This window comes from Carcharodon carcharias, chromosome 20, assembly GCF_017639515.1.
Source record: "Carcharodon carcharias isolate sCarCar2 chromosome 20, sCarCar2.pri, whole genome shotgun sequence".
NCBI lineage: Eukaryota > Metazoa > Chordata > Chondrichthyes > Lamniformes > Lamnidae > Carcharodon > Carcharodon carcharias.
Genome location: NC_054486.1, coordinates 80,482,315 through 80,509,075, shown reverse-complemented (window position 1 = coordinate 80,509,075; position 26,761 = coordinate 80,482,315).

Here is a 26,761-nt window from a genome sequence, read left to right as displayed (position 1 = left end):
GGTGGGAATGGAGGAGAAAGTTCATGATCTAAAATTGTTGAACTCAATATTCAGTCCGGAAGGCTGTAAAGTGCCTAGTCGGAAGATGAGGTGCTGTTCCTCCAGTTTGCGTTGAGCTTCACTGGAACAATGCAGCAGGCCAAGGATGGACATGTGGGCATGAGAGCAGGGTGGAGTGTTGAAATGGCAAGTGACAGGGATGTCTGGGTCATGATTGCGGACAGACCAAAGGTGTTCCGCAAAGCGGTCACCCAGTCTATGTTTGGTCTCTCCAATGTAGAGGAAACCACATTGGGAGCAGCGAATGCAATAGACTAAATTAAGGTAAGTGCAAGTGAAATGCTGCTTCACCTGAAAGGATTGTTTGGGCCCTTGGACAGTGAGGAGAGGGGAAGTAAAGGGGCAGGTGTTGCACCTTTTGCGGTTGCATGGGAAGGTGCCATGGGAGGGGGTTGAGGTGTAGGGGGTGATGGAAGAGTGGACCAGGGTGTCCCAGAGGGAACAATCCCAGCAGAATGCCTCTAGCGGGGTGAAGGGAAGATGTGTTTGGTAGTGGCATCATGCTGGAGTTAGCGGAAATGGCGGAGGATGATTCCTTTGAATGCGAAGGCTGGTGGGGTGATAGGTGAGGACAATCTTCCGCCATTTCCACCAACTCTAGCATGATGCCACCACCAAACACATCTTCCCTTCACCCCCACTGGTGGCATTCCGCAGGGATTGTTCCCTCTGGGACACCCTGGTCCACTCCTCCGTCACCCCCTACACCTCAACCCCCTCCCACAGCACCGTCCCATGCAAACACAGAAGGTGCAACACCTGCCCCTTTACTTCCCCTCTCCTCACCGTCCAAGAGCCCAAACACTCCTTTCAAGTGAAGCAGCATTTCACTTGTACTTTCCTCAATTTAGTTTATTGCATTTGCTGCTCCCAATGTGGTTTCCTCTACATTGGAGAGACCAAACTCAGACTGGGTGATCGCTTTGCAGAACACCTTCAGTCTGTCTGCAGGCATGACCCAGAGCTCCCTGTCACTTGCCATTTCAACACTCCATCCTGCTCTCATGCCCACATGTCCGTCCTTGGCCTGCTGCATTGTTCCACTGAAGCTCAACGCAAACTGGAGGAACAGCATCTCATCTTCCGACTAGGCACTTTACAGCCTTCCAGACTGAATATTGAGTTCAACAATTTTAGATCATGAACTCTCTCCTCTATCCCCACACCCTTTCCGATCTCCCTTTTTTCCAATAATTTATATAGATTTTTCTTTTCCCACCTATTTCCATTATTTTTAAATGTATTTCCACCCATTGTTTTATCTCTACCTTTTAGTCTAAGTTGATCCCTTTCCCCTTACCCCACTCCCACTAGGGCTATCTTTACATTGCTCATCCTGCTTTCTACCCTTAATGTCACCTATTATCACATTCCTTAGATATATCACCACCTTCAACACCTCTTTGTCCTTTTGTCTATGACATCTTTTGGTTATCTCCACCTATCACTGGCCCTCTATCCAGCTCTACCTGCACCACCCCCTTAAACCAGCTTATATTTCACCTCTTTTCTTTTTTTCCTTAGTTCTATTGAAGAGTCATTCAGACTCAAAATGTTAACTCTTCGCAGATGCTGTCAGACCTGCTGAGTTTTTCCAGGTATTTTTGTTATTGTTACAGTCTCAAAGGCTGTGATATTCTTCATTGAACTCCTTGAGATCAGTTTTTCTTGTCAACTTTCACAATGTCCAGAATGTTTTTTCCCAATTATTTCTGATGTACGTTTCCAGCACTCAAGGGAGCCAGACAGTTAGTAGAGGTTAGGGTAACCACATCTTCATTACTATCTTGACAGTTGTTGACCTTTGTATGACTGAAAATTTGCAAATGCTAGTATGATTTCAATTTCTCATTGTGGTTTTCCTTTGAGTGAAACATATGCCCATTGCACCTTATGACTGATCAGCTGAAATAAAACTCATAACTTAATAATCAGCTGTGTTCATCTATTTTTCATTGAAGATGAATACTAAAAGGTCACCAGGAACAACATTCCAACAGTACTGCGTATTTATTTGAACATGCCAACAAACCAAGGGCATAGATTACAGAGATCTCATTCAGAATCAAGGGAAACAAACCCTCAGTGGAACCTTTTTACTTCAGCCCTAACCTATATTGATGTTAAGTGACATTTCAGTGGGATAGCTGTCAGTTATGTTACTTTAATTGTGTAAATGAGAATCCCGACATTCAGTAGTCCTCAGTTCTTTTCTCCTTTGGTAACTTCTGCTGTCCCATTCTATGGAGGTCAATCTTAATCTAACCCATCTGTAGGGAATTTGAGTGAATTCGACTCTGGTTTAACTCCCTGCCCAAGTTAGCTTTCTTGTGCGTCGTGCAAAACTAGTGTTCCACTCAGTCATGTAGCTTTCTCGCACAGTGTTAGGCTAAAATTACCCCCAATCCTGGAATCGATTACATTGGGTTCCAGATGTCATCTTGTAGGTTCTTTAACTCCTGTGAATTATAATATAAAGCTTATTCTGTCTTATCAGCTTCTTTGTGCCTATCCCTGCTCCCCAAACGCATCCATGAATTTTCTACTTTAAGGACATTCATTAATAGGTAACTTCATCAAATTTGCTGTTATCACATCCAACAAACTTTATAATAGTATTATTTAACTTGTTTGAGAGATATGTTGGAATGGAATGCCCTTGGTGCTTGTGAGTTTGGCAAAGTTCGAGAATATACTAAAAAGAATCTATCTCATTTAACAGATTAAAAAGAGGCTGCACCTTGCTTGATAGTTTTCTTTCTTGTAAGATGTGCTACACTACGGGTGCAATCCTCCCAGATTTGCACTAAGTGCAGTAGCGGGTAAACACTGGCTGCAATGACGGGTTTTCAAGCCGTATCATCCCAAACCCACTGCATTAGTTTTGCATTCCCAGGAAACATGCTGTTTCCAAGATGGATGGGCTTTCATTCACCCACCATGCCATCACCTCGCCACTTCATCACGCCGGGCGCCATATTTAATGCCCAGATGCGGCAAAAATCTCAGTGCTTCCAGCCTAGGACTATTGCAGGGAAGATGCACACAAAAAGCAAAAAGACTGCAGCCCCCAGGTTTAGTGATACGTCACTGGAATGCCTTTTGGACGCTGTGGAGGCCCACTACGATGTTCCCTACCTCCACTCTGGATGGGCAGCGGCATGACCAACCAGGCTTTGGAGGCGGTGGCAGTGATGATCAGTGCCAATGCTGCACAGAAGAGGTTGACCATCCAATGCACATAGAGGATGGATGATCTCATCTGTGCAGCCAGGGTATGACTACCACCTCATCACTCTAAACTCACAACCTCAAGCCCATCACACATTCACTGGCACCTCACTTACTGCCGGCTCAAGGGACATCACCACCCATTCTCTCACACAAACCCTCACATCTCCATCCGGCCTCATCTCCTCTAGAGACTGCTTCCTCAGCCCTCGCCATCTTGAGGCCACTTGCACAGTTCAACGTGCCCCCACAGACACCCTGGGATACCCCCCTTCCCCAGTACAGTTCTCGTCCTGCAGCCTCTTCCCGTGCCTGAGACACTTCTCTCCCTTCCCCAAGCAAGCCCTAGCCCTGCAGCCATTGAAAAGCCACCCATATATAGCTACTGTGAGCCCCCCCCTAAAAGTGATGTGGTGCTGCCTGTGAAGCCTGGCGCTGATGACTGTGAGTGCTGACTGAAGCAAGGTAGGCAAACAAACCCTGAAGTCTCAAATGAAGTGCAGCCCGTTGGGTGCACATCGCTTATGTGCTATTGTGAAACACACTGGTATGATTTCCTGCTGACATGGATGGACGATCCAGTGGGGGGAGGAACAATTCTGGCAGGCTGGCCTAATAATGATATGTTGATGTATTTCAATGAGGTCCCCGATGTCCGATGCTGGGAAATGTGGCCCACCATCGGCAGGCTGAGCGCACAATCGCAAACTGGTTTCGCACCATTGTGAAAGCAATCGCACCATAATGTCCGCTCACGCCACCAAATACGCCCGACGGTGGAAGGCATGGAAAACGCTGGCCTATGACTCCCGGCCAGAGCACCTGCATACCTGATTCTCCAACATATAAAAACATAGAGCCATAGAACGTTTCCAGCTCAGGTTTCGGCCCTTTGACTGCAAGCCACTGCTCTGCAAGAGCAATTCAGCTCCCCCGCCTTTTCTCCATAAACTAATCACATTTATTATCTTCAGGTGCTTAATCCATTTCCTTTTGAAAGCCACAATTGAATCTGTCTCAACCACACTCTCAGTGCATTCCAGGTCCGAACTGTTCGCTCATGTTGCTTTTAGTTCTTTTGCCAGTCACCTAAATCCATGCCCTCTTGTTGTTGACACCTCTGCCAAAGAGAACAGTTCCTATCTACCCTGTCTAGAGCCCTCATGGTTTTGAGCACCTCTATCAGAACTCTGCTTGACCATCTTTTATATAAGGAGAAAACCCCAATCTCTCCAATCAAACTGAAGTCCCTCATCCACGTACCCATTCTTGTAAATCTTGTTTGAACCCTTTAGAAAACCTTCCTACCCTTCCTAATGTGCAGTTCTCAGAATTGGACATAATACTCCATTGGAGGCTGAACCTCAGTGTTTCATCTGCCACTAATCTGGCCATTCTACCAACCTGTTTATGTCCTCTTGAAGACTATCGCTATTGTCCTCACACTCACAGTTAGCTATACTTCTGAGTTTTGTGTCATCTGTAAATTCTGAAATTGTGCACTGCCCACCCAAGTCAATATATTAAAATATACCAAGAAAAGCACTGGTCCTAGACCTGACCCCTGGGAACACCACTGTATATCTTCCCCCCGTCCACTACCCTCTGTCTCCTATCATTCAGCCAACTTTGTATTCATGTGCCACTGTCTCTTTTGCTCCATGGTCCAATGGGCACATGCTTATGATGTACAGCATAGGTCTACAACACACAGTGGGGCAGAATGGCGAACCATTCAAAAGCCCATTGAGTTCAGCGGGACTGCAAAATCCCGCTGGCATAAAATTTTGCCCTGGGATTCTGAATTTGCATGCTGTCTGCTTATTGTCCCAGGTGAATATGCAACTGCTTCTGGCAAATTCAAGTTCAATGGAACTGTCACTTTCTCCTGCTAATGAGTACTGATAATGTGGCTATATTTATATGTAAGATCACACTAGGAAGATTTCTGTGCCTTCTTTCATATATACTTCTGAAATGTCTAGTATTTGTAGGGTAAATCCACATTTCCTTCCTGCAATGTGAAGATAGATGCTAAAGCAGCTGTAGTGCTGATTCTCTCTTGTAGCATGGCTCCCTGCAAGCAGAACAGGATTGCTGAACTTACCTTAAGATAAGAGCTGTCTTTCTTCACCAAAATACAAAATATAGATCAGAAACAAATTCTCTGTTGAACCTGGTGAGGCTGATTGATATGGAAATGAGTCAGGATATGAGAGCTTGGTTCTCAATGCTAATTAAATTGTACACGGCCAACGCATTAACAGTGCCTCAGGAACCAGATGGCACTTGAGCACAGGCTCAGTAACATTTTAAGCAATAGTTTGCATAATTTCATTTTTAATTATAGATGATTGACAGTTATAACTCTGGTAGCTTTTGACCTCTTGAAGTATTGAGAAATTATTGCATAATTTTAGTTCTGGTTAAAAATCTCAATACATCACAAATCCCCTCTTTGTGCTGGATTTTCAGTTGGGTGGGATGTCTATTCATCTCCCCTTATCCACCCCAGCTCAGGCCCAACCTATTAGGATTGGGGTTCATTATGTATGCACAAAGGCACCCAGCAGGACTTCTAAAATCAAGGTGCAGCCCGCCAGTGTGAAAGCAATTTAAAGGTGAAAAGGCACTTTAAAGGGACAGAAAAAGCCCAAGGATTGGATGCATGCTGCCACTGAAGGCCTCAGCCAAGACCTTGACTTTTTTCAGGAATGCTGCTGGAGGCCACTGATGGTCCTTTCCCTCCATTGGTAGTATGCTACTTCCCAAAGCTATTTCCACATGCTTAGCCTGGGAAGTGGCAATAACTTGAACAGAGAAGAAAACCTCACTTGGGGATCCAAGGCCTGCCGCTTAGTGCTAATATCATGTTGTGTTACAGTCCAGAAAGCCAGTTTATCATCCAGAGAAATAATTGTTAATCTTTGGCACACTGTCCCATACATTGCACTAAAGAAATCGTTTTGACTCACAAGTAATGTCCTCCCAATGCAAACTGCCTTTTCACTGTGAATACAAGACAGAAGTGTTGGAGAACATTCCCAAGCTGGGAGGTTCCTGCCTATGTTAAATGTGAAAACATAGGCTTGGAAATTCCTCGGATCAGTTCCCAATCCATGACCTGGACATCTCCAGAAGTGTGGCAGTAATCCCATTTATGCATATAATGCATTCACGTACTTCAGCATGCCAAGGCTTATCATTTCCAATTTCCAGGACATTGAGTCATATAAGGAGATGAAGAACACTGCTTGGTCAAAAAGATGAGTTTTAAGGTGCAACTTAAGGAAGAGAGGAGAAAAGACTCAGGGAGAGAATTCCACATCTTAACCCCGAGGTAGCTGAAGGCTCACAATGGTGAGCAACACAAATTGTGGTGGTACAAGAGGCCAGAATAGGAGGAGGAGAATCAGCTATTGTTTCCACACTTAGAATACATGCAGAATTTTACATTCCACAGGCGCGCGCCCAACCCAAACGGGTGTAAAATTGCGCGAGATGATGTCGGGCGAGCATCCCGATGTCATTGCGCACTCGCACGGTACTTCGATCAGCGGGCGCGCAGAGAAGTTGGAAGCGCGCCTGCCGACAAGTAAACAGGCAAGTAAGCCCATTAACGGCGCAATTGTCTGTGAGTTTTCATGGCCTGTCCAACCTTAGGGTTGGCGGATGGGCAAATTGGGCCCTCATCCAAGGGCAGGATGAAACCTCCATTAAGAATTAAACTAAAAAGAAATATCTGGGGACAGCATTTTTATGCGGTATGCTTTCAGATGCTTGGTTGTGCTGCCTGGACATTTTATTGCAGCTTTTTAGAGCTTCAATTCATTATTTGCGGGTCTTCAGTTCCCTGAGGCAGTTGTCTGCCTTCAGTGAGCTCTCTCACAGCGCTCACCCACACCCACGGCGACTCATCGCCTGCCCTCTTCCCACCCCCCCACCCTGGCAGTGCTGAGCTTTTCAGCGCTCATTTCACGCTGGCTGGCTATTAATTGGCCAACCAGAGTGAAATCGTGGTTGAGGGCTCATTTCCCGGTCACTCCCGGTCCCGAAAATCCCAACAACCGAAAAATTCAAGCTTATGAAATTGGATTCCACAGTTTGGTGCTTAGTGGCCTTTTGAATTCTGTTAAATCAATTTAGGAATCCTTCACAGAACACAGGCTGCTTCATTTTGAAATTCCTATCAAACAAGAGCCAGACAATGTTAAAACTGTTCCAGATATTTAGCGCACAAGGTCACGATTCAGTTTATAGGAAACACAGGGTTGCTTCTCGAAGTTGACTTTTGCAAAAGTAAAAATAAAGAGCCATGGAAACTTGCCCAAATCGTAACCATAATTTCATTAGTAGGTTGCATAGTTAAAGGAATAACAAACATTCAGTTTTAAAGACGAATCTTACTCTGTGCATATTTTTTTATATGAAAAAAGACCACTACAACTCTTCATTGTTGGCAGCTTGTAAAATTGTTTGTATCTTAATATCTGATGTGAATATTAATGTGAAATGATAAAAACAAGGCAATATGCATTAATGTGCGAACTGATTTATGTTGACTGAACAAATCTATGACTGTAGAATTGCAATTTAATGGGACAAAATTGTGCAATCAAGCCCTAAATTAAAGGATATTAGAACCACCCACCACCAGCTTGAAAGCCAACATCCTTCTTGTCAAAATGAAGAGTTGCCCACCGTACTATCAGAAGCATTTTTAGCAATTACGTTTGTTTTCAGATACAAGAAGCAGAAACAACTATTTTTCAGCATCATTTGGTCTTTAAACACAAAACCAGGGGCAGGCTATTTACCAAACCAAAACTCTGAAAGGGTAGCTGATCCATACATCTCTGCCCAAATTATTTCTCTCACACAGGTACAAACCTATTGAATGAAGATGAAGTCCATCATACAATTACAATTACCACAATCTTCCTTTTTTCCAGAATTCACCTCAATTCACCAAGAATGTGAACATTTTCTTTCTGTCCTAGCTCAGCATTGACCTTTCTTCTCTCCCTGCCAAGTCAAATTGCACAAGAAGCAATCCTGTGATCATCACTCTTACCATATTGTTTGTCCAATCTACTGTCTGACATCTTAAACACCCTCTGCAAGATCTCACTTTACCTTTTTCCATGTTATTGGTTCTAACTTGGAACAAACTTTTTTAAAAAAGAGACTTGTGTTACAGACAGCAGGGAGTTAGTTCAAACAGCACTGTTTTCCTCTTACCTCCTATCTGTCAACAGAAGTTGTTTGGAATTAAAAACAAAAAACTGCGGAGGAAATCCAAAACATAAACAGAATTATCTGGAAAAACCCAGCAGGTCTGGCATCATCGGCGGAGAAGAAAAGATTTGACGTTTCAAGTCCTCATGACCCTTCCACAGAACTGAGCGAATATAAGGAGAGGGGTGAAATGTAAGCTGGTTTAAGATGGGGGGGGAGAGAAGTTGGGGGGTGCGGTTTGGTGTGGTTGTAGGGACAAGCGAGCAGTGATAGGAGCAGATAATCAAAAGATGTCACAGACCAAAGAAGAAAAGAACACAGAGGTGTTGAAGGTAGTGATATTATCTAAATGAAGGTGCTAATTAAGAATGGATGGTAGGGCACTCAAGGTACAGCTCTAGTGGGGTTGGGGTGGAAAGACTAGCAGGGCATAAAAGATTTAATAATAATGGAAATAGGTGGGAAAAGAAAAATCTATATAAATTATTGGAAAAAGCAAAAGGGGGAAGAAACAGAAAGGGGGTGGGGATGGAGAAGGGAGTTGAAGATCTAAAGTTGTTGAATTCAATATTCAGTCCAGAAGGCTGTAAAGTGCCTAGTCGGAAGATGAGGTGCTGTTCCTCCAGTGTGTATAGGTAGGCCTCCCTCTCTGGGTCCCTGCTGCTAGGTAACAGCACAGTTTGTCTACTCTTGTAAAAACAAAAAACTGCGGATGCTGGAAATCCAAAACAAAAACAGAATTACCTGGAAAAACTCAGCAGGTCTGGCAGCATCGGCGGAGAAGAAAGGAGTTAACGTTTCAAGTCCTCTTAGTCTACTGCATTCGTTGCTCCCAATGCGGTCTCCTCTACATTGGACAGACCAGAGGTAAACTGGGCGACCGCTTTACAGAACACCTGCGGTCTGTCCGCAAGAATGACCCAAACCTCCCTGTCGCTTGCCATTTTAACACTCCACCCTGTTCTCTTGCCCACATGTCTGTCCTTGGCTTGCTGCATTGTTCCAGTGAAGCCCAATGCAAACTGGAGGAACAGCACCTCATCTTCCGACTAGGCACTTTACAGCCTTCCGGACTGAATATTGAATTCAACAACTTTGGATGTTGAACTCCCCCCTCCATCCCCACCCCCTTTCTGTTTCTTCCCCCTTACTTTTGTTTTTTCCAATAATTTATATAGATTTTTCTTCTCCTACCTATTTCCATTATTTTTAAATCTTTTATGCCCTGCTAGTCTTTCCATCCCACCCCCACTAGACCTGTACCTTGATTGCCCTACCATCCATTCTTAATTAGCACATTCCTTTAGATAATATCACCACCTTCAACACCTCTGTGTTCTTTAGTTCTTTTGCCTGTGACATCTTTTGATTATCTGCTCCTATCACTGCTTGCTTGTCCCTACAACCACACCACACACCACCCCCCCCCAAACTTCTCTCCCCCACCTCCCCCCCCACCTTAAACCAGCTTATATTTCACCCCATCCTTATATTCGCTCAGTTCTGTGGGAGGGTCATGAGGACTCAAAATGTCAACTCTTTTCTTCTCCGCCGAAGCTGCCAGACCTGCTGGGTTTTTCCAGGTAATTCTGTTTTTGTTTAGAATTAGTTTATTTTAAAGAATAGGTGGTGGCGTATTTTTTTTAAACCCCTCAGTTTTTGTGCGATCCAATTTTACTAATAACCCCACAGCAAACTCGAGCTAGGATTAACACAGAAGGTTAGTTTACTTTGCACGGTCAAACCTGTGAAAAGGAGCATTTGCAACTTCCCACTCTATTCTCTTGGTAAAAAGAGGGATAGATAAAAGGAGGTTTACAGTACAAGGACTTTAGAAAAAACTGAATATTTGTTCACGTGAGTTCCAGAGTCCTAAAGTCAGAGTCCAGTTAGGAAGTCTTTCACATAGGTATTCGATGGTCAGCTGACTGGAGAGCTGTGTTGTAAGATTTGCTTTTTCAGGTGGTATTGATGTCACAAATTAAGTAGGCATGCAGAGATTGTGTCAGTTCTGTAAGTGATGATATGAAATATCCTAGTAGAGTCAGGTTAGATGGGCTTGTGGTACAACCTTGACAGAGCTTGCTTCTTGTGTGGCCTGCCAAGTGGATGTTAAATGGTTGACTGCCTGCACAGCTCAGAAAGTTAATATTAAATTGCTCAAAAGGCTAGAATCGTGGGTCACGTGACCTTCATTCTCCACAGTGACTTCAATAAAGGATGTTTGCCTAGTGGCAGGAGGTTGGCTTTCTTTTCAGGACTGATAATATCTAAGCCATCATGGGTTGAAAGGGGTGCCAATTGTGTTGAGGGTCTAAAACAAAAACAGAATTACCTGGATAAACTCAGCAGGTCTGGCAGCATCGGCGGAGAAGAAAAGAGTTGACGTTTCGAGTCCTCATGACCCTTTAACAGAACTGTGTTGAGGCTCTGGTGTCTGAGGAGCTATTATCTCAACAGACCCACGGACTCTGCTACCAAAGTTGGCCTATCAAATGTAAATGGCATTCCTGAAGCTCCTTTTGAAATTGGTCTGTACAGTCCCAGGTGGTCTGTTGGAAACTCCTTAGGGATAATGAGCTGTGACTTTCCCAAAACTGAGAAGAGAATTCTTTTGTACTGGAGACAGTTGGGGATAATTTTCAGACAATGAATCAACCATCTTAATTGTCTTTGTTCAGCAAAAAAAAGGCCAGTTTAAAAATAAGAAATAATAATAAGGATAAAGTTTTTAAATACATACAGGGTTGGGTTTTCTGTTTCATTTTGGAGGAACCCACCAGTTGCATTTATATAGCAGCTTTCACAACAACAGGATGTCTCAAATCTGTTTACAGCCAATGAAGCACTGTAGATGTGCAGTCACAGTTATAATGTCAGAAATGGGGCAGCCAATTTATGTACAGTAAGATCTCACAAAATAATGTGATAAAGACCAGATAATCTGTCTTTTATGACGATTGAGGGATAAATATTGACCAGGACAGTGGGGAGACCTCCCCTGCTTTTTTTCAAAACAGTGTCATAGTACTTTCTTATATCCACCTGAGAGGGTCTTGTCTTAACATTGCATCTGAAAGGCAGCACCTCCGACAGTGCAGCATTCCTTCAGTATTGCACTAAAGTGTTAGCCTAGCATCTTGTGGGACTTGAAACCACAGCCCTCTGACTCAGAGGTGAGAATGTGATCAACTGAGCCGCTGGAGTACGCCTTTCTCCATGGGTTTTCCGCTTGTCCCACCATGTCTTTTACCCTGGCACCTAGGAGGCAAGATACTATTTTGAAATTATCGCCATGAATGTAAAATAGCTTTCTACACCCTGTCTATAGAAGTTTCCATTCCTACTTCTCTCCTGTTCTTGTAATCTAACCACCTCTCACCTCCTTTGGTCCTTTCCTCCACAGTGTCACAATGTTGCTCAGAATCGTCCCTTGAGTCACTTTCTTGGTCCACCTTATCCTTATCCAACACTGTTAGGGGAATTTTAAAAATGGGTGGTTTGGGCTTGAGTGGAAGGTTAAAAATCGGAAAAAAAAATCCAACACGCCTCAAACCTACCCACTCAGTGAGGGGATGGGGTGAGGGGTGGATAACCAATCCACTCTTAGGAAGTGGGGTGGCCATTTAAATATTTCAATGAGGCTGCGTACCTTCATTTTCAACTGCGATTGTACTTTTAACCACAGTCCCTGACAGGTTAAAGGAGGCAAGAAGGACTAGTTTCATGACATAAGTGCCTTTATAGCACAGTTTGTGAACCAGGGGGAGGAGTGTTTCCCCAGGCCCAACAATCTATCCAGTAAAATCACCCCCATAATCTGTCTGCACTTAGCCCCTTCCCCACCCCATGCTTGAACTCCCGTTGATCACTGTGTGATTGGACCACACCCCATCACCATCTAACTTCCCATCTTCCAAATGATCAGACCCTTCCCATGACTATCACTACCTCTTCCCCGAGCCCGGGAGAGGGGGGATGCAGACCGTGCTAATCAATGGGGCCCATACTCTTTGGCTCATTGGCCGCGTCCCCTGTCATGTTGGATGGCCAGTGTGCAAAGCAGCCAATATGGTGCATGGACCAACCTGATTGACAGGCTACTTGGCCAATGATTGCTGCTGCTCTGAACAGCAGCAATCATTGGTCCAGAAGGGCATGCCAGATTCCCCAGTCCCTCCTTTTCTCGTGTACCTCCTTATGGATTTCTGTTTGCATGTCGTTGAACTTGTGCTGCTTTCTTCCTTGGTTGGAGCTTGGAGACTGCTGGAGCACATGGTAAGTGCCTTTATGCTTACTTTACCTCCCCACTTCCCTCTGACATCTTCTCTGAGTCCTGAAATCCTCCCCCAGTTCAGCCCCTCTATGTTGTCAGCAATGGTGTCTTTGGCCCAGGGCCCCCCTCACAGCCACTTCTCAAGATTGGGAGGCGCAGGCCCCTAGGCCACAGACACCATCATCAAGGCACTAGACTGGGGGAGGACTTTAGGACTTAGAGAAGAGGTCAAGAGGGGAAGGGCCTTGGACTGCAAAGTCATGGGAGGGAAATCATAGTCGCTATTGAGTGAGGGGTGTGGGAGGGCGAGGGGTGTGGGAGGGCGAGGGGTGTGGGAGGGCGAGGGGTGTGGGAGAGAGCTGGATACACACTGACACAGACACACATTCTTGGCCCATGAGGTCCCCTCCCCTTTCCTTGGTGACCAAGACTTGGGGCCTTGTCTTTCTGTCTGGCTCTCTTTTAGCTTTGCTTCTTAAGCAAAAGGACAAAAAAGGTTTTAACCATTGGATCTGCTGCTTACCACTTTTTAAAGGTCTATTTTATTAACTAATTTTTTTATGGCTTTGACCTTAATTTTTTTTTTTGTTCAGCAAGTTGTTTATGTTTTCTTCATACCATAACTTTTTTGTTTGAAATTCATGTTTAATGTTGTGCCAAACCAGATTTCAGGCAGCTGCTGCTGGGTTTCTCACTGAGGGGAATGAGAGGTTCACAAGATAAAAGCAAAATACTGCGGATGCTGGAAATCTGAAACAAAAGCAGAAAATGCTGGAAAAACTCAGCAGGTCTGACATCTGTGGAGAGAGAAAGAAACAAAGATAACATTTCGAATCTCTATGACCTTTCTTCAGAGGCTCACAAGAGTTTGGTAGCTTTTTGGATAGCTGGCAAAAGGAGCTATTTTTGCTCCAGTAGAAACAGGAAGTGTTGGAAATGTTCAGCACATCTGGTGGCGTCTGTGCAGAGAGAAACAGAGGTCAGTGACCCTTTGACAGAACTAGTGCTGATCGTGGACCTGAAGCGTTGACTCTTTCACTCTCCACAGATGCTGCCTGTCCTACTGAGTATTTCCAGCATTTTCTGTTTATATTTTAGATTTCCAGCATCTTTGCTTTGCTAATGTACGCTCCATGCTGGGCATTTGTAAATGTGGTTACTTTCGATTTAACATGAGAACATATTTATCACTCAACGCAGAGCCTAATTTTTCTGTTAACAAAGCCCACTTGTGTGGATAGAAATAGCACATTATGTTGGTCAATTTGTTGATGCTAATGTACTGGAAGGTTTTGCCATTTTCAGATTTGGAAGTTAAGTCAGGACCGGGATTTTCTGTGCCCGCTGGCGTCAGGTGTGTTCGGTGGCATCAGTGGACAATATGGAGAGAAGACCAAAAATCGGTTTCACAATGTTTGTGAAACCATGTTCATGATCGTCTGTTCAGCCCATTGATGGCAGGCAGTGTTCCCCGCCACCAGACGTCAGGAACAACGTTGTAATACATCAGCAAATCATTATAACTCCAGCCCACCGGACTCATCCCCACCACCCACTGGATCGTCCGCCCATGTCGGTAGCAAAACACACTAGTGCAGAACACGTCTTGACAACTGTGCACAATTCGGGACTTACTGCCAGGGCCTCGCTCACATTGCAGACACCCGAGGAGCAGAAGATGCTGGAGCCTGACAGCAACAGCACACTGGAGGAATGTGCATGGAATGCTGGGTGGATTCTCATGGACATGGCTCTGCTGCGAAGCAGCTCACGGAATTTGAAAAGTCACTGTTGATACTCACAATGGATGATGGTGAGTGGGAGGGGATTGGGAGAGGAAGGTCAAGGATCGACTGGGAGAGGAAGAGGTGTTGAAGTGGCTGAGGTCGGGAGCGGGGGGATAAAGTTGTTAAGGGGTGAGTTTGGGAGGGGGGAATGAAGGTGTCAGGGGTGTGAGATTGGGAGGGGGGAGGGAGTACGAGGGGAGGAGGGTAATGGGGAGAAGATGGCAGCTGAGGAGGTAGGTGTAATGGGAGTGGATGATGTAAGGGAGGAGTTCAGATGAGGAAATAATGCAGAGAGGGGAAGGAATTGGGGAGAAAGGAGTACGGAGAGGGGAGGGAGTCTGGGGGGAGGTTGAAGTGTGGAGAGGGGAGGGAATCCAGGGGAGGTAGGAGTGCGGTGAGGGGAGGGAGTCTGGGGGGAGGGAGGAATGCGGAGACGGGAGGGAGTAAGGATGAAGGAAGAGGAGAGACTGGAGGAAGAGGTAAGGCTGGAGGAAGGAGTCACGGGGAGAGGGACTAAGGGTGGGGGAAGAATTAAGGATGTCTGAGGGAGTCAGGAAGGGGGAGGGACTAAGCGGGGTGGGGGGTGAATCCTGGGTGGTGGGAAAGCTAAATGGCAGGAAAGGTGTTCCAGGAAGGGGGGAGAGGTTCTGCGGGGGATGGGATCTGGAGAGGTGGGGGGGATGTCCGGTGAACATGCAAGGGGGCGGTCTGATGGGTCCATGGCTGCCTCCTGGGGAGTGAAATGAGGGTGGATGCGGAACAAGGGAATGGTGAGAATGGCTGAGGGCAGAGTGAGGCAGTAGAATGGGAGAGTGAGGATTTAACGGTAGTGATAGAAGGGGCAGCGAGGGTGGTTGGTGGGGACTCAGAGGCAGACACGGACCCTGGGGGTGGGAAGGAGGAGGTCATGGAGGTGAATGTGGATGGGGGTGGGATTTTTGGAAAGGAAAGGAACATGCAGTTCACCTGGACATCCCCAAAGGGGAAGGGTTGTGGCTGGTAGGTTTCAGAGGGGAGGTGGAAGGTGATGCTGGGGGGTTCAACTGTCATGGGGGGAAGGAAATGGGTGCCTGGGGAAGGGGAAAAGACAGGTGAGCGCATGAAAAAACAAATCCAGACCATGCTGTCCAAATCAAAAGTGAAATGAGAGTCGTGGTGGGCGAGATCAGGTGCTGCATGGGAGTGTGATCAGTGGGTGGGGGAGATGCAGATCAGCTCAGATGGTCAACTGAAAGAGAACCCCAGCAAGCAGCATTCAAAATGCTCAGGACATTGAAATGAGCATGATATGGGAAGGATCCATGTGCGTGGGAGAGTGCTTACACGAGGCCCTGAAAGGGCCTGCCGAAGACACAATTCTCCCTCCAGAATCACTTCCTCTGTGGTGACGGAGGATGAGGTTGAGGGGATAACAGGCAAACGGGACTCGGAGGGAGAGGACGGCCTCTGAGATTCCTAAGTGGATTCTCCAGGAGTGTCCAGTTGCAGTTCCTTCTCCCTTCGGGTGTTGAATCCTTGAGGGGAAGGAGGACAAGGAGGGTTGTTGAGATGCCCCATTTCCCACTCGTGTCGCCACTGCAGGAACTCACCCATGGCTCCCGTGATGGAATGCAGGTCTGCGCGCATCTCCATGTTCTGCTGGACCAGGGTCTCTATGGCATCTGCCATCCTTCACATGGAGACCTCCATACATGCACATGTGGGCACCACTTCTTCAGAGAGCTGGTGGATGGACTCCTCTGACTCGCATGCCACTCTGTTGAGGGATTCCAACAGCTCTGCTTGATGTTCCCACACCTTCCACTGACTCTCCAAGATGAGTTGAAAGGCCAAATCTAGAGGCTCGTCTTCTGACTTGGACCTCACAGATGCCTGATCCCCAGTTATCCTCTGAGTGCCGGGGAGCTCACACAATCCTGCCTCCTCCAGCTGCGGACATGTGTCTGTGTGGAGACCACCAGATTGTGAACCCGAGCTTGCTCTAAACTTAGGTTCCACCAAAGTGTGTGTCTCTCTGCTGGTGTATAGTGTGGCTAAGTGCTGTCTTCCAGGCTGCTTATTTCCAGCTCTTCAATGGAGGAGGTGTCCTCTTGGCTGGAGGTGAGGACGAGGATGGAGCTGAGAGAATAGCTGGCTGAAGGTGCCGGTTGCTTGGCAGAGCTCCCTGTGAACCAAAGTCAGGTTAAGTGGGGCATTGCAGCAGAGTCAAAAGCAGAGAGAGCGCTCAAATTTGCATTGAGAGAGGGATGATGTAGTGTGGGATCCTCACGAAGGTGTTTGCTACCAACCTCACTGTCACCGCAGGCACAATCCATGTCTTCACCAGTCAGTACGATGGCTCACTCTGCAAAGTGAGTGAGGGGCTTAATGTGGGCCACTCCACCCCCAGTCTAGAACCTCTCCCTGCTGTTGTGAGCAGGCTTCTCCTGCATGAAAACAGACAAAGAGAGTGTGAGCATGACACACATCACTGCGTGGAATATTTGTGTGGTGAGTGGAGACATGGACAGGGTGAGGATGTGAGCTCGAGAGGATATGAGCCTGATGGAGAAGTGCGGATGTGTGTGAGAGTTAGTGGTGTTGTCCCTTGAGGTGTGAGATCCCTGTGGATGTGTGATGGGCTTGTGAGTGTGAGTTGAGAGTGATGAGAAGAGTGAATTACCTTGACAGAACAGATGAGACCATTCATCTTGTAGTGCCACTGGGTGGCTGTCCTCTTTTGTAGGGTATTGGCGCTGACCACCACCTTAGTAAGTTTGCTGCCCATCCTACAGCCAGACTGGGGGTAGAGGACATCACAGCGGGCCTCCATTGCATCCAAGAGGCACTCGAGGTTCATGTCATTGAACCTGGGGCCGCAGTCTTTTTGCCTTTCAGGGCCATGCCTTTTTTGCAGCAGCTGTGGGCTGGAAGCACTGAGAGTTCTGTACGCGGCTGGACTTTAAATATGGCACCCAGCGTAATGAAGCAGCGAGGTGATGGCATGGCGGGTGAATGAGATCCCACCCGCCATGGAAATGGCATGTTTACCGGGAATGCATAATTAATGTGGCGAATTTGGGATGTCATTTTACACGACCGCTACTGCACTTCGTGCAAATCTGGGATGATTCCGTCCCAGAAGCCATGTCTAAATAAAATATGCATGGGATTGTTGTTTGCGGTGCTTATGAGGTTCAAGTCTTTTGGATGTTGCTGTCTGGAAACTGTATAGGTTCAAAGAAGAGGAGCTGGTTGTATAATATGAATGGCCAAGTTGTGTGCAATTGTCTGACAAGTTCATGGTTGTAAAATGTATCATACTGAAACTTTAGCTTTCGATGGGATTTATAAATAGATGCATAGAGTAGAAAAGCCAAGAAGTTTTCTAAAGCTACACAAAACAGTTCGACCCCACTGTGACTATTGTTCCCAATTCTGCGTGCCCGAAGGATGTGAGGGGGAGGGTTAAAAGTGGTGGGGTGGGGGGCATGCAGATAGGGGCCCAGAAACAGGAAAAGTACCAGGGCCTATGATTTATCGCCATGGTCTTGCCTCCTTCACAATCTCGCACCCCTGCCCACTAGTCCTAGCTGCTTTCAGACCAGTTGGCTGTGATCTTATGGGCTGAATTTTCCCGTGAGCGAGAAGGGGGCTGGGCCCACTCGCCGATGCAAAAGTGACTCGGGATGATGTTGGGCGGAACCCCCGATGTCATCCTACCCCATTTAAATCTTCAGGATGGCGGGGGCAGAGTGAGATCAGCTGTCCGCACGCCGACCTTAAGGTTGGTGGGCAGGCCAGGAGCCCTGGCGGGCATTAGAAAAAACATGAAACCTCATCCAGCGGCAGGATGAGGTCTCAGGTGGGGTTTTAAAAAGTTTATTAAAGTTTTTGTGATATTTATTAACATGTCCCATCTCGTGTGACAGTGTCACATGAAGGGAACATGTTAATAATTTTTTTATTTTTCTATTTTTAAAGTTTGATAATCCTTCCAGCAATCTCCCTGAGGCAGCACTTAACCTCAGGGAGATGTGTGCCCTTTCGTGCGCATATGTGAAAGAGCGAACTCTCACTTTTGGGGAATCCCCCACCCACACAGGAAGCACACAGCACTTTCCGCCTGGCATCATGCTAGGCAGGCCTTAATTGGCCCACCCACTTAAAATGGAGGCAGGACCCGCCCGCCCGACAGGCAGAAAATTCTGCCCCATGTTGCAAACCTTTTTGCCTGACAATCAGCCAGCCTGTCAATCCAACTGGCTACGGGTGGCAAACCTACAGTAAATCTAAAAATATGGATTGCCCAACCTCAAAACCACCCTCTCCTAATCCGCTCCCTCCCCACCTTCAAGTTAATATCCAGACCTATATATTTATTGGACAGCTCATGGAACTCAGGACTTCCTGTGTCTTAAACTGTCCAGCACTGCCTCTTGGCTGTGGACCCATAATGTCGATGTCCAAGCCTGGTCAAACCAAGCCACCTTTTATTTTGTCCCAGGGGAGAAGTGGGAACACAATTACCCTTTTCCCCCTGGTGACCCCCAGTCAGCAGGTAAGCTGATAAGGTTTCATCTTCATGTTAACTCTGGTTGACAGTGTCTGTGCTTGTGCCTGTAATGGACAGTAGGGTAATACTGTTGCTGAGCCTTGGCCTGGAGGTGATCAGTGTGTGTGAGTACGAGAAGGTGCGGCCCTTTCTTCACTCTCCCCTGTGGCTCTTCATCATGTTTATTCTCCTCCATGCCCTACACCTCATCCTCCTGCTCCATTTCGTTGTCAGCCTTCATTGATTGGGGGGTTTTACACCGGTTTTTATATTTCAGGGAGATTTCCAGAAAACTTTGCTGTAATTTACCATTGGCAAGAACAATATTAAGACCAGAGTAATAATAGGGTAAATTGCTGATCATTCCAGTCCAGGAAATTCCAGTCCAACCAGTCACAACAGTGAGGATTGTCACTCAGATGTGCACCTGGAAACAGTCTAAGGGCACAGAACTGAAGCAAGTGAGGTGTCATACAGGCAGACAACATTTCTCTCCTCTCCCTTCCCCACTGAATGCATTGCTGCCGGGTTCTTGAAGCCCACATCCCATGGGAAGTATTGAGGAAAGCAATAGTTACAAAAATGAGAACACTAATAACACCAGCCCCCGAGGGCACAGTTGCCAGGTGCAAGGAGCTGGCAACTCTCCCTGCAGCCAAAAGTGGAACTAGGAGTAATAGTCGCATGATCAGGGGAGGACCAGATATTTCACTCTCTCCAAGGGACACATGGTTCCGCTGTACAATGTGTATTGCCGTAAAAGGATGTTCCATCCCAAAAATGTACTGCAGGCTTGGTAGCACATTACAGCAGATATCACCAGCAGCACCTTCCAGCCCTGAGGCCTATGCACATCACTCTCAGTCTCTGACGAAACTGCTATAAGGAAGGTAACAAATCTTGCTTTTTTCCAGGAAATAATCTTTCTAATAAATATTCTTTATGTTTCCCACATGTGCCTTTACTGTAATCACATATTGCAATCTTTCCAACTGCATCACTGTCTACAAATTAAGTCTGACTGCGTTGTTTAAAATAGAGCAAGAATTACAGTCTAGTGTAATTGTTTGACATCATAGCCTCACAATTACTTAAAGGTCTCTGCATGAATTATCCTTGTTTGACAGAAAATATATCAGACAGAAGTGTAGTTGAGTTCTTCTATCAAATACAATCACACTGGATTTAAATGCTACCTCTAGTGTTCAGTCTATTGAAGCCTAGACATGATACAACATATTATAAATGATTACATTCATGTATACAGTACACTTAGGCCAGAATTTTTCACTCAGCGTGCTGGCACACGCCCGACATACTGGAGCGTAAAACAGCGCGTGATATTTCGGTCGACGGACACAGGCAGGAGTGGGAACCGCGCCCACCATCAATTACAAGGCCAGTTAAGGCCACTAAAAAGGCAACTAAGGTGCATTTTATGTTGCTCGTGTGATATTGTGCTCGTCACACGGGCAAAACGGGCAGGCAGGTAGCTGACAATTTCAAAAACCTCATCCAAGGGCGGGATAAAAAGGGTCAGCAGCATTGCCAGTGTGAGCAGTGAGTAGTTTAGGAGATAGTTTGCAGCTTTTTGCTTACTGGTATTTAGATGTTTCTCTGTTCAGGGCTTCATTCTTAACATTTCCAGGCTTCATTTCAGGACTCATTGGTGTCTGCAAGGCCCTCGGAGGATTCAAACTGTGTGGACCCTTCCAGGTATCAGACAGCCTTCCCTTACCCTGGTAATGGGAAATGGGGCACCTCCTCTGAGGATAAAGAGAGGGACAGAGGGGAGAGGAGGCCAGGTGTCCCTGTGCAGCTTCCAGGAGAGGGACCTGTGGGAGGCGAGGCGCAGGCACAAGGGGCGCAGGGCCAGCAGGAAGTCCAAGGAAGAAGGGGCCGCAGAAGATGTCACTATTCTCTTCCCAGGGTTTACAGGTGGTGATGCAGCAACCTCAATATGTCCAAGGTGCAATGCCGAAGGAGCTTCCACCTCTCCAGGAGACCGTGACCTCCATCTGTCAGATGATTGGGCCTGAGATCAGCTCCGACTGTGTGGGTGGACACCCCATGCCAGTGGCTCTGAAGGTCACAGCGACCCTCAACTTCTGTGCCTCCAGCTCTTTCCAGGGGTCAGTGGAAAGTCTCCCAATCAGCTGTCCACAGTTGTGTCAAGCTGGTGACAGATCTTTATCCTTTACCATACGGATGAGCCAGGCTGAGCGAGCCAGAGGCTTTGCGGCCATTGCTGGCTTCCCCCGTGTCCAGGGTGCTATAGGCTGCACACATGTGGCCATCAAGGTGCCAGTGGGTGAGCCCGGTGCCTTTGTCAACAGGAAGGGCTTCCACTCCATGAATGTGCAGATAGTGTGTGATCATAAGCTGCAGATTCTGCAAGTCTTTGAAAGGTACCCAGGCAGCTCCCACGACACCTACATCCTCAGATACTCCCAGGTGCTGAGGCACCCTCAGTGCTCCAGCCCGACTGGATGGATGGCTGCTGGGTGACAAGGGTTATCCGTTAAAGAGGTGGATCATGACACCTCTCCGTCACCCAAGAACAAAGTCAGCAGTGTTACAATAAGTGTAATGCCTCCACAAGGGCAGAGGTAGACCAGACTATAGGTCTTCTCAAAATGCACTTCCGATGCCTGGACCTTTCAGTGGGAACACTACAATACTCCCCAGAGTGGGTGTAACTGATCATGGCTGCATGCTGTGCTCTCCACAATCTGGCACTGGCAGATGGGGGATCCACTACAGGAAGAGGATCTTGACACAGCTCCACAGGCCACAGAGGATGAATCCAGAGGTGAGTCAGAAGAGGAGCATGGTGAGGAGAATGCTGAGGGCGTGGACCCAGACCTTGGTAACCTCCAGGGAGGCAGGGACACCAGGGATGCCTTGATCCAATGCTCCTTCAGCTAGGCTGCCAAAGATCTGCTTCCGCCTCATGCCAGGGCTGCCGCCTCCATCCCAGATGTCTGAAATGTTCCTTTCATTTGCACCCAAAGTCAACTCAATGCCTGTGCAATAAAGTATCGAGCCACTCACACCCAGCATTACACACTGGTGTACCCTGCACCAGAAAGAAAAAAAGCTGTAGCATACTTAGGCCATCAGAACCAAAGAAAACTTGTTATCACATTGAAAGCATAATGACATTACCATTACTGGTGTTGATGTCCACACCAGCAGGCATATAAACCAAACATAAACAAACAGATGATCATCTGTGACCTGTCCCCCTTGTGCTTATGGTGCCTTTAAATTACATTTCCAAGTGCTATGTCTTGGTTCACCACACACACCCCATGCCACCCCCCCCAACCCCCCTGCCCACCCCTCTGCTGGCACCAGTATTGGGTACAGCCTGCTGACTCTGATGTCTTGGCCTTGATGACCTTTGTGGTTGCCCTCTGGCCAGTGGAGCCTGTGCTGGCCCCACCTGGGAGGGAGCAGCTAGTGCCATGGCTGGCATCTCCTCAGTCATCGCAGCCTCATCAGATGCCATGGTCACTGGTAGGGGGATGGATGAGCTGCTAGCATCATCTAGAGCTCCCTGAGAGGAGCCGCAGAGAGAACAAGCAGGCTGTGCACCAACTTGAGGTCACTCTGGACCTCTCTGCTCACCATTGATGGATGGACACCAAGCTGGGATACTGTGTGCCTCATCCATCTCCCATACTGGCACTGGCCACCTGAGATCATTGCCTGTGTGAGGGCTTGCAGGTCCGAGTGCAAGCCCAGGAGCCCTTGATTCTGTCCCTGAAGCTGGCTCTCCATGAGAATCATTACTCTCTTAATGGAGGAGGCAGTGCGCTCGGTCATGAGGGTCAACACAGTGCTCATGCTCCACAAGGACTCCTCCATAATGGAGACCATGGAACGCAGACCCTCATGGGCCTTCATCAGATCCTCCCACTGGACATCCAGCATCTGCCGCCTAATGGATGACTCTAGAGCCTCATCATCTGCCTTCAACTGAGCATCATCCTGGTCCCCAGCAGTCCTCTGACTGCCGGCGCCCTGGGCACTCTCTGCCTCTGCCTGCACCTCAAGTGAATGTGAAGTGCCCTCATCAATGTGCACCGACATTCTAGTCACCAATCTAATGCCCACCTAGGTGCTGGTATCTGTGCTGGTGCCTGGTTCAGAGAGCGGGTGTGACGTAGGTGCAGATGAAGCCCAGTGGTCCTCCAGTGTGAGGAGTGTGCCCTTCAGGGTCCAGACAGTGACTGCGTACTGGCAAATCTAAAAGGGAGAACAAGGATATGGCATTAGTTAAAGTCATCACGCAGTCACTGTGCATGCCAGACACTCTGGTGAGACAATGGAGATCTTCATCATGGTGCCATCATCTTTCAATGATCAATGGGGACTCCAGGTTTGAGGTTCCCATCAATGAGGAGACTACACTGGAATGCTGCACAATCCAAAACTCTCACCCCTGTGCACTGTGCTCTTACCTTCATCTGGTGCCCACGCTACTCCACACCCGGTTGCACGTGGAGCGTGCCAGCTCTCTAGCTCAAGGGCACCCTGCTCGAACCTGGCCAGGAGCAGCAGGTTGGGTGGGCCGCCACCTGTCTGTGACCCCTCCAAATGGTTATGGCTTGTCTTCTCCAGAAAGGACAGAGGAGCATTGATTAGTCCACTCTCTACCTGCAGCACCATTGCAGCCTGGCCAACCCCAGCTGAGGAACTCCTCGCAGGGCACATCCCAGTCATGGCCCTTGAGCTGCAAGGCACTCAGTCCAAGCAGCCAGGGTTCACCCCCTTGGCCAGGTCCGGCATCATTGACAGTTGGCATTCAGACTTTAGCACCTCTGAGGTCCACGGCGGGGTAGAGGTGGGGGGGGCGGGGTGGGCAGTGGCCAGACCATAACACATCTGCACACCCATGTCAACAGGGTACTCACCCTTCCTAAGCGCAGCAGGTCATTGAACCTCTTACAGCACTGCACCCATGCGCACTGCACCACGTCATGGCTGCTAATCAGTGCTGCAACCTCTTCCTGTGCCCTCTTTGTGAGGTACAGTGCCCTCCTCCTCCCATCTCTGGGGACAGGGGTGTCCCTCCTGGCAGCCACCTCCTCCAGGAGGACCTCAAGGCACTCATCTGAATAGCCGGGGGCCAAGTGCCCACCTGACATGCCCTCCCGCCTGCCTTGTCCAGTCACACTCGACTCCATAACTTGATTGTTGAAGACGCAGAGGAGATGTTCTTATGTGGCAGCCTTCCAGGGGCTGCCTGAGCCACTTTTAAATGAGCTGCCGGGTCGCCATTGGACCTGGCAGCCAACAGGTACCCACTGCCGCACCCCCCACCCTCACAACCAGTGAGGAGCCACAATTCAAGCTGGGCAGGCCTTAGCTGGCCTTCCGGCTTCAAGTCACAGCCGGGGGCTGATCGCAGGCCATTTCTGGGCTGCTCCAGGGCCTGCCGACCGTGCCCCCACCGCTGACCGTGCCCTCCTGCCAAAAATGCCCCCCCGCCGACTGTGACCCCCTGCCGACCGTGACCCCGTCGACAGTGCCCCCCCATCGACCGTGTCCCCCCACCGACCGTGTCCCCCGCCAACTGTGCCCCCCCCGACCGTGCCCCCGTCGACATTGCCCCCTGTTGACCATGTCCCCTCACTGACCGTGCCCCCCTGTCGACCGTGTCCCCACACAGACCGTGCCCTCCGCTGACCGTGCCCGCCTGCCGACCGTGCCGCCGTTGACAGTGCCCCCCCATCGACCGTGTCCCCCCACCGACCGTGTCCCCCGCCGACTGTGCCCCCCCCGACCGTGCCCCCGTCGACATTGCCCCCTGTTGACCATGTCCCCTCACTGACCGTGCCCCCCTGTCGACCGTGTCCCCACACAGACCGTGCCCTCCGCTGACCGTGCCCGCCTGCCGACCGTGACCCCGTTGACAGTGCCCCCCGTCGACCGTGTCCCCCCGTCGACCGTATCCCCCCATCGACCGTGCCCTCCGCTGACCGTACCACCCCGCCGACCGTGCCCCCATTGACAGCGCCCCCCCATCGACCGTGTCTGCCCGTCGACCATGTCCCCCCACCAACTGTGCCCGTCCGCTGACCGTGTCCCCTGCCAACCGTGACCCCGTCGACAGTGCCCCTCCATCGACCGTGCCCCCCCACCAACCATGCCCACCACCGACCGCGCCCCCCGCCAACCATGCCCACCGCTGACCGTGCCCCCCGCTGACCGTGCCCCCCATCGACCATGCCCACCCTAACCGTGCCCCCCCACTGACCGTGCTCCCCGCAGAGCATGACTCCCCACCAACCATGCCCCCCTGCCAACCGTGCCCACTGCCAACTGTGCCCCCCCACCAACCATGCCCACCGCCGACCGTGGCCCCCCACCGACCATGCCCACCGCCGACCGTGCCCCCCACCGACCGTGTCCCCCCACTGACCGTGCTCCCCGCCGACCATGACACCCCGCCGACCTCAAAATTCTGCCCATTGACACATGAGGGGGACATATTAATGATTTTTTTATTTTTCTATTTTTAAACTTTGAAATCCTTTCAACGATCTCCCTGAGGCAGCACCTAGTCTCAGGGAGATGTGCGCTCTTTCGTGCGCATGCGTGAAGGAGCCCACCCTCGCACCCGGGGAATTCCCCCCACCCGCACAGGAAGTGCATAGCGCTTCCCGCCGGGCGTCACGCTGGACGGGCCTTAATTGGCCCGCCCACATAAAAGGGTGAGGGGGCCTGTTTCGGCAGCGACGATTGGCTGCCCGCTTGCCACTGAGTCGGTCGGGCCCGCCCGTCAAGGGCAAAATTCAGCCCAACGTCACACGAGATGGGACTTGTTAATAAAGTGCACAAAAACTTCATTAAAGATTTTTAGAACCGACATGAAACCTCATCCCACCGGTGGATGAGGTTTCATGTTTTTTCAGAAGCCCGCCGGGTCTCCTGGCCTGTCTGCCAACCTTAAGGTTGGACGGGCAGGTCCTTTAATTGTTTTAACTACCTTGTCAATGACTTCAATTGGCCATTGACAAGTTGGTGGGCGGACAGCTGATCGCGCTGTCCTCCCCGCCTTCCTGAATATTTAAATGGGGCAGGATGACGTCGAGGGTTCCTCCCGACATCATCCCGCGTCATTTTTGCGTCAGCAAGCGGGCCCCGCCCCCTGCTCGCCGACAGAAAAATTCAGCCCATGATCTTTCTTTATCCTCACTTTTGTCCTCATAAATCTTGTTTATCAAGGACCTCAAATGTGCAGCACTTTCCCCAAATACACCATCACAAATCTTCCAAGACTTTAGTTAAGAAACGTTCCAAGACAGAAAGCTGAAAGTGCAAGAATCTTTGTGCTCCACAGCTGAATTCGATGGGACAGGGTGTAATCACTAACATAAACACTAGCAGCAGCATGAATATTGATTGGAGAAAGCATCCTTTAAGGATGAATTCTGTCAGAGTTGCATGGCCATAGGTAACAAAAGAATGGTTTGTACTGGTCAAGGCTGAAATAAATTCCCATCTCCTCACACCCACTAGAAATAAACTTAGAAAAAGATATGAGGACAGTCGCAATATCAGTGGTAAAATGACACAAGGTTCATATACTCATGGTTTAAAGTCTCACAGGCTGCTTCATTT